Below are 9,523 nucleotides of genomic sequence, written 5' to 3'. Positions count from 1 at the left end.
AGTGGCCATAGATTGAATGATATGTAGAATCATTTTTGAGGTCACAAACGTTGATGTGGTTAAGAATAGGTTACTTTAAAGAATGGTTGGTTTGCAACGTCAGTGAATGTACATTTGTTTAATTTGGGTAGAACTTCATGTCATTACATGCTTGGCCTAGCCAAAGCTACTTCAATTTACTTTCTTGACTCTTTTTTTTTTTAATTATTGTATGCAAGCTTTACTTACATCTCGTGTGCATTTGTGCAATACAGCTCAGATAGATGCAGTTATTATTTACAGAGTTATATTCCACTAAAATATATCTTGTAAATTATGAAAAAGATATACATACCAATGATTTGCTAACAGCTCAAATTGATGCAGTTATTATTTACAGAGCTATATTTCACAAACATTTATCTTGTAAATTATGTTTATTGCAATTCTATGTGATAAACTCATCATTCAGTTGGTCAGTTATAAATATAATGAAGAGCTATATCAAAGTAGTAGATATACATCAGTTTAATTTAGAGAAAAATTCTGTAGCCAAACTCTTCTGTGGGCATTAGTTGTTAGATGTGTTAAATGATTGTACTTTTGAAGGTCTTGGAAGGTTTTTGAAGGTCAACTCCATCAATAGAATACTTAGCTGGGTACTACAGTGGACTCTTGTGAAAGCAAACTCAATTGGAGCAGTGAAATCACTCTGATGAATTGAAATGTTGTTATATTAAGGCTCACAAATTGATATTACCTAGGAGCTTTGAAATTTTCTACAGGAAACAACAAGTTGTTGTACAACAGAGTCTATTGTATCAGTGTTTTTTACGAGAGTCTACTGTATTCGATGTGTTGATGTACAATGTAGTTAGTGTTCACATTATGGAGCAGTAAATGGCACTTTTGAAAATAAACAGGGAACACATCATAAGCATACAAAGGAAGTTCCATCACAAAGTAGATGCTTTTGATGTTGGTCCCATGTGATGAGTTGCATGTGGCAGTCATTCATATGGTAGTTTAGATAGTACATGTATGTGTCATCAGTAATCATCCATACCTTGAATTTGTGGCACAAAATACTTAATACTAAAAGAAGTATTCAGGGAGATATAGGGTCACTTATCAAATCTGCACAATTGTGTCAGTACTCTCCTGTGAACCAAGTGGTTAGTCTTACCCTGTTTTTCAAAATGAGCATTTTGAATACTTGTGCCTTATGAAATGAATGTCTCCTTGTTCATTACCTGTCCATGTGTTGCCCAAAGCCTACATGCGTATCACTTGATGTTAGTCCAACTGACATCAGTTGTCAACCATGGAAGACAATGATGTTGTAACCTCACAGTGTCCCCTACTCTACCCTCACCCAAAGAGAGACATTTATCCTTCCCTGTGATACGCGTATGTTCATATTTGTACTCTAGGTCTTTCAGTTTGGATATGTACTATTAATGAAATATGAAACGCATGTTTCAAGATTTGAACGCTAAAGCCTTGTAGACATTTCAGTGCCACAGCATAAAGTGAAGCAGTATTTCTCTTCTAGCAAAACCTTGAATGTGTACTTAGTCTTGAGTTAGTTTGCCAGCTTTGTTAATTGAAGGGTATATGATCTTGGCAGGATCCCAACAATCCAAAATTATGCAGCTTTTACAGCAACAAATGCCAGATTTCTATTTTCTGCTCATATATACTTTCGCTTTTAAGATAAAAGTGAGATTTGTTGAATGAAAATTCATGGGTACGATGCTTGTGACCCAAAGCAGAGTATGCAGTGTAAAGTTTCTCTCTCACACAAATCAGATTCATACATATAACAACAGAAAACTCACTGTCGAGCTCTATGGAAACTGGAATTCTGCAGAGGTTCAGATTCTTCCTTGTCTATTGAAATTTCAGAGTATCATATTTAGTGTATTGTTGTATTGGCAGCTGTGAGCAGCAAAAAACTGTGAACCATCGTTATCCTAATTCAGTCAGTCCCATGACTCGGTATGGATGTCATCTCCATCCTACTCTGCTTAAACCTGAATCCCTTACACTGGTTTCTTAATTGACTGGAGCATCTACCAGTGAGCTTTGTTTGGTCAGCATCATATTATGTCCTGAAACTAACAATCTATGGATGAGAGTTGAGTGTGTCACCCCCCTATTTGATATGGTATCAAACTGACTTCCATGTGTGACTGTCCAAATTAAAAGTGGGTTTATCCAACTTACATCTAACTTAGTATTTGGGGGGTTGGGAATCATATGAATACCAGCAGTAAAGCCTGGCAAGTTATGACAAATATCAGAGGCATATAAAGGGCTAAACATGTAAAATTTCACTTACAGTTAAGTGTCATTAAGACAATCCTTGACCAGTGCATGATATTCTTTGTTTCCCATCCAAAAGGACTGTACTTAAAGTGGAAATGAGAGCTGCAGTATACGCCAAATATTTCGCGAGGTTTTTATTTTCGCGAATTTCGCAAGTTAGGTGCTATTTGCGACATTAAACACACGCGAAAATATTGACTCTGATCCCGATGTAAATGTGACGTACGTGTGTACACTTCTGCATTCAGTACAGGACTCCACAATCGCAATTTTAACCACTCACGAAATAGTCCGGAATTCCCAATTCGCGAAAATTTAGACAAGCGAAATATATGGCGTATACAGTAAATGATACAGAACGTACTTACAATCATACTTAACTTTATTCTTTTATACATAAATGTATGTACAGTACTGTTGCCTTACTCCCTTTAAAATATTGCTGCTTGTAAACTTTGTTCAGTGTATGTTGCATCTTGTAACCGCAAGTGTATAAGCTACAGATACCCATTGGCAATGACAGCTTTCATGACATTGGTGCCATGCTTTCAACAGATTGATGTTCTGAAGGACATGTAATTTCTACAGACTTTGTTCTGAGACATCTTGGGTGCTGTGGTCAAAGGGTTAAAGGATAATGGGAGTGTCAACTTAGCAGATGACATTAGGGTCACCTGCATAAGCCAGCATCATAATGTATTCGAAATGTAAATGGTTACCTCTTGCATTTGCTCTGTAAAAGTAATCCAGTCAAGCTGTTTTGACAAAGAGAATGCAAATTGCAAGTGTTGATTACTCCAGTACTAATCTTGGGGGAAACCTTGGACAATCTTTGAAGTTGTCCTTGGAATGCTTCCTCGTGGAATGTTGCACGAAACTATTATGTGTTATCAGTGCCTGTCCAGGAGCACATCTTTACATAACCGGCTCATGTGTCCTTTTCCATGCCACATGTAAAAACAAACAAACAAACAAAGTAATACCTGAAATATTGTGGCAGTACTAGTTAGCACGAGATTCCCCTGGGAAATACATGTTTTATACTTACTGGTATTCCAGAGCAAAGTTAGACCTAAAGGCCCGAATGCACGAAGGTGGTACAAATGAAACCATGGTCTAAACCATGGACAAAAACCATGGAGCGCCAAGTGTCAAACGGAATATGTCGTTACGAAATTGGTCATTTCGTCGACAAAATGACTGTTTCGTTAACGAAATTATCATTTCGTGGACGAAATGTTCATTTAGTTACAACATGTTCATTTAGTTACAACATGTTGTCATTTCTTTACAAAATAATCATTTCATCGACGAAATGACGGATTTCATAGCGAAATATCCCATGCGACACTTGGCATTCCATAGTTTTTGTCCATGGTTTAAACCAGGGTTTCATTTGTACCACCTTCGTGAATTCGGGCCGAAATGAGCAATTGTAGATTTTGTCCCAATAGTAGTGGTGTAAAATAATGTAGCATGTACACGTATGGTGTTACGGCAGTGATTTTGAGAATCTCTTCTATGTATGTTTCTCCAGATCTTCTTCCTTGATGTGTACGAAATACACGCTGTATATATTTGTATGTGTTGGCAGAATGATGATAAACTGACTAGGACTAGCAGTACCAACACAGGCATCTGAGACTATTTTCATTACATTATCCATAATTTCAATAATTTGTTGAGGTTTGGTGGAGAATATTTCTAGTGTCTAATGTTATTTCCTAATTTCCTCAAGTTATATAACGTTTTCCATGATGTCTGTGTGTAACTAAAATCCTGCTTTATTTTAGTGTTATTCTGGTGCTTTCCTGAAACTGTACACCTTTACTATAGACTAATGCAGGATGTTAGATTGTGTCATGTAGCATCTGATGTTTTGGACACAAATGTATGAATTATGAGACATTGGGTGTCAGTGAAGAGAGTATAGCCAGTGGTTATAATATGTGTACTGTATTATGCGTAATGAATGGTGTCAGGACTTTTTTTTTTTTGTTGTTTTTTGGGGGGGGTTTACCATATGAGTGTGCTGTGGAATGCACTTGTGTGATTTGTTAATTGCCAGTGCAGGTATACGATGTATTCCAATGTTCAGGCTGATTTGTTTAATTATATTTGCATAAAGATGACTGGTGTAATTGTGGTAACAACTTCTGTGTCTCCAGCAGCTAGCAATGGTCAGGTTATCTTACCCAACTTTGTGTGAAAATGAATGAAAATGATGAGTAGAGATGTTGCAAACATCACTGTGATACTTGAATACTTAGATGGTTTTGTGCCTACTTGACTTGTGGTCACATTGAGGGCAGATAAAATTGACACAAGGCTCATTTACACTGAAAAAAACCCCAGACTTTTATGCGCAACCTAGTTTCTTGTCTATGTTGTTTACAATGACATATCAACTCGAAGACATTTCCATTGGCTTGTCATCAAAACTTTTTGAACATATCATTTAGTGTTTGAGAGCGTGTAAAAGTCATGTGGCAACCTTCTAGAATTTTCCCTAGTGAGCACAGAGCAAGTTTCTCCATTGTAAATGCTGGCAGAAGATTGGCAAAGCTTGAAGAGAAAATAAAAATGCTCTTCGGACATGGGTTTTTCATTTGAATTGTAATTAACACCTGCCAACCCCCCCCCCCCCCCAAAAAAAAAAAAAAAAAGACTGAAGAATAGAAATAAACAGGGTATTTACTGCTAGCATATATGTCCCAATAATTATGAACATGTGTAAAATCTATGTTTAGAGAAAATCAAAAATATGTTGTATAGCATTCATCATTAGCACAGAACATTATACAGTTGTAGTAAAATTGGTAGCATTTTATATGGTCCATGCATATTAGTATCTTACTTTTGTTTTTTGTTTATATTCATGCGGACATGCAAAGCATTTAGTTTAAAAAGTTTGAAAGAATTTGAGTCATCTGTCATCATTGCCTACAGCTGCTTCCAGTAATCATTCCACATCTAGCTTTGTAGAATGAAGATTCTATCATGCTATGTCTGGTCTCACAAAACTTCTTATCTGGTGTTTAAGTAATTATTCTTGATGTTCATTCAAACAGCCAAGTTTCATCCGACTTTGAGTTCTTGCATTCCTTGCCAGCTGGTGCTTCACACTCTAAGCCGAGGTGATGACGAATGTTAATAAGAGCATCTTGATGTAACATATCATCATTGTGTATCTTGTTTTAACTTGGTAGCGCTGATGAGGTTTCATCAGTGTAACCTATCACCAAATGCAATGGCTGTGATTAACAAAGATGGTTTGAATTTAGGCTGTGGATTATGTAAATTTTGAGAGTATAAATGCCCTTGATTCATCACTTACCCTGACAGAGGTCCAGTAAACGAATGTGTGTCATGGTAAGATATGCTTCTTTCATGCTTATTTGAGGCAACAGACTGAATTCAAACCATGGATTTAATTTAAACCACCTTAGTGTTTTCAGGCGAATGTGCATTGTGACGTTATTTCTCAAAGAATTGCACCCATGCATAGTCATTACTTAGTCAACAAAAAGCTTTCTTTTGTATTTTTGAGCAAAATCATTTCTTTCCATAGCAGAGTTGCCTTATATGAATATGACAGTCTTCCTGCAACATAATTGTGTATTGATGGTTTGTTATTACAGTTGTATCAAAATCCTATGCACTTTCTTTTCCAAAGAAATAAAACATGCAATACAGTCATATGGGTACAGATAGAGTGTCTTTATTTGTCAAAAAAGTACATGAAGTTGTCATCGTGAGGAATTCACCCAACAATAATTTCCTTTACATTCAACAATCATATACATATATAGGTACAGTTCAACATATCCAACAAAATAGAGCAATTCATAAAGTTATCAGTCTGTGAATTACCGAATATGAAAACTTGTAAGCGATTGATATACTGGTATGCCTTATCGATCACTCATATATGTACACATACAAATGTCCAAGATTTAGTCAATAGATCAGTTGGTTGCACATAACGTGTGAAAGGGTCACTTAACCGGTGATTAGAAGCTTATGGGTTCAAGTAGGGGACATGTTTTCCAATATTTTGACACCTCATATAATGTAGGATCCAGTTGCTAATCAATAATGGAAGTACGTTTACAAGTGTGACTTTTAGTTCATTAACTATCAAAACAACAAATAAGAAGTGACATACACAATAGGGAGAATAAGGCAAGAGACAATGAAATAAGCCTATCAGGATTATGGCAAAACCAAGCCTTACACTAGATTGTAGTTGTCAGATCGGGTTCGAGACTACAGCAGGCTCAAGATCGGATCAAGCCTTAGTTGGCAAGCCTGGATATGGTCAAGTTGTCCATGTGTGGACTAATACAAACAAAGTTTAATCACAACAGAGTTGTAGTGAATGATTGACTGGTCATTGATCATTGTATGTGAGTCAATCAAAAATTGATTGGGAGTGAGTTACTAGAAATGTTTGTGAGAATTGTAGAAAGAAGAAAATATTGGTAAATAGTGAGATTTGATGGGATATGAGACTGGTTGCTTGTGGGTGTGCAGAGCTGACAGAAGTTTTGCAACTGGTAGGTGAAAAGACTGCGGCTCTACACAATTCTGGATAGCATCTTCATCGAAACGTAAATGAATGTACAGTATAAGAAAGGTAAAAGGAAGTGGTCAACATCTCAACTCTGATGTGACAAGACTTGGAAAAAGAACCTCGCCAACAGGAAAGCATGAAGTAAAGGTGCATTACAGTGTATGTTGGATGGGGGCATGAATATGACAAATGGAAAATTGCCATTGAAGTCATTTCCCATTCGCAAAATTCAGTCAAGTCAGATGCTTTAGACCTTCTAAAGCTGGACATTTTCTATAAAGGTAAAAGAAAGTCTTCATCTCTCAAGAGTAACAGACAGCCAGATTGCAATTTCCATACCCATCCACGCAGCTGCAGACAATGAAAGAGTTTATCTAAATCATCAAGGCAGAAAGAGGCACCATTAGGTGAAGCCATGTTACACACAGAACAAACACGTAAATCAATTTCAACCTTTTGAGGGAAAGATTGGTGGTACAGATAGTGAATCCAGCCCATGACTTTGCGTTTGCTGATGAAACAACAATCCGCCTATGGAAACTTGAACGGAAATGCATGGAGCAATACATAAAACAGGGGGAAACCTTCTGTAAAGAACATCTACACAGAGGTTACCTATTAGTGCTCAAATTTGTTCAGCAGGGTAAAAATTGTAAAGAAGTAAAAAAAATTGCACACTGTTAGTTGTCAATTTTTTTTTCCCCAAAGCATGCATTTGAGTAATTGATTTCTGTGATTTTAGCATGAATGTTAATGTTACATTCTTGATTTGCCTCTTTATGAAAACTTGAAAAGGTTTCCAAACATGAACTTTCTTATGTGCATTTTTTCTTTTATTAGGGACAAACTAATTGCCAGCCCAATGATGAGTGAGATAATCCCTGACCCCCTCCATCTTTATACCTATGAATTTTAGAACAATTGATGAGACAACTTAGACATTTCCTTCACACATCTGAAAATGTAGGAAAGAACCAAAAGAATGTTGACCCATGAAAATGTAAACATATCAAGAAATTTGAACAATTTGTTCAGAGCCTTGGGTATGATTGGTCTTTTTATGTTGACAAAGATAGTGTGTTCAAGTGTTCACATTTTACTGTTCCACAATACAAAGAGAACATATGTATTGAAGACATGTATGGAAAGGAAAACCCCAAAATCAATGTCATCAAAAAGCTTATGATTTACAGCACTAATTAATCATATGAAAGAGGATCTGCATAATGATGAAGTCTTATTTTTTCACAAATAAATTACAGAGTGGGTTCATGACTATTACAAAGCCTATACCTCTCAAGACATGACTCTTTTATGCATGTCTTTGCTAACCATGTGACGGATGCTGGCCAACACTATGAACATCTCTCTCAGTATTCTCAGCAATCACTTGAGAAGCTAACTGATCCCATCACAAAAATGGTACTTTCAGTCTACCAATCAATGCAGTCTGGAGGCTATGCCTCAGAATTCAACATTACCCAGTGATTCAATGGCCTTTATTTTATTTTCTTAAAAAAACAACAAAAACAAACAGAAAATATTATCAAGAATATCAGGGAAACGCCATTTTTAATTTCTACAGAGCCTATGGGAGCAGCGATTGCGGTGCTCAAGAACAGTTATACCCACTCATTGTGCACTTCTTTGACAGTGAAGTACACCGAGTTGTAAGTGTGCTTCTGGAGATAGCAAACCACCATCAAAAAAAAAAAAAAAAAAAAAGGAAAAAAAAAGACCAATGGGCCAGTACACTTTTCTTCTGCGAGACAATGCTTTGAAAGAGAATGGAATTTTCTGGAACAATGTTCTATGCTTCACAGCTGCTATAATGATGGGTGACGGGAATGACATTGCTGCCTTCAACAAAGAAGTTTCCCATGTCTTCGTCTTGGGATGTCTGTGTCATCGGCTTCATTAAGCTGCAGAAAAGGGGGCAAAACAACTAACCATTTTCCCCAAAGACATGATGGTTTCTATCTTTTAGAAATCAAACAAACGTCATGAGGAGTACAAACAAATCCATGAAGTGTGTGGTGCCGAGAATCATACCATACTGAAACATGTCTGTACTAGGTGGTTATCATTGGAGAGGGCACATGACAGATTGCTAGAACAGTGGGTACCACTACAACTAATGGTGTCAATTTTTTTGGTCTCTGGGGTGTAGTTGCTGCGCTTCTTGAGGGATTCCACTAGAATTATTCTATGGCTTTAATATGTTTGTATATATATTAGTGAGTTGTTATATTACATGTCTTAATTTGCCTTTTCAGGGGTCTTATCATACAAGCTTGCTTTTCTAAGACCCCTCCACTTTACATCTATAATGCATCTACATGCATTGTCAATTTATATTCAAATATTCTGCAAATTGTTTTAATCGCATATATTCAGCAATGTATTCCTTGTTACATATTATTGTTCTTATGTGATTTTTGTATTGTGGATACTTTGAATAAACTTGAACTTGAACTTGAACTTGAACAAATGTGAGGACTCTTCTGCTAATACTTCATCAAAGAAACAGAAATACTTTAGTTAGTAACTCCTCCTCGTACTGACCCCAAAGACAGTATTGCCAATAGCTCAGCCAAGAAGTCTTCATCTGCAGTAAGAACTGCAGGTACAAAAGTT

The sequence above is a fragment of the Diadema setosum genome, chromosome 5, assembly GCF_964275005.1.
Source record: "Diadema setosum chromosome 5, eeDiaSeto1, whole genome shotgun sequence".
NCBI lineage: Eukaryota > Metazoa > Echinodermata > Echinoidea > Diadematoida > Diadematidae > Diadema > Diadema setosum.
The sequence above is the reverse complement of the archived record's forward strand: the minus strand, read 5'-3'. Positions refer to the sequence as shown.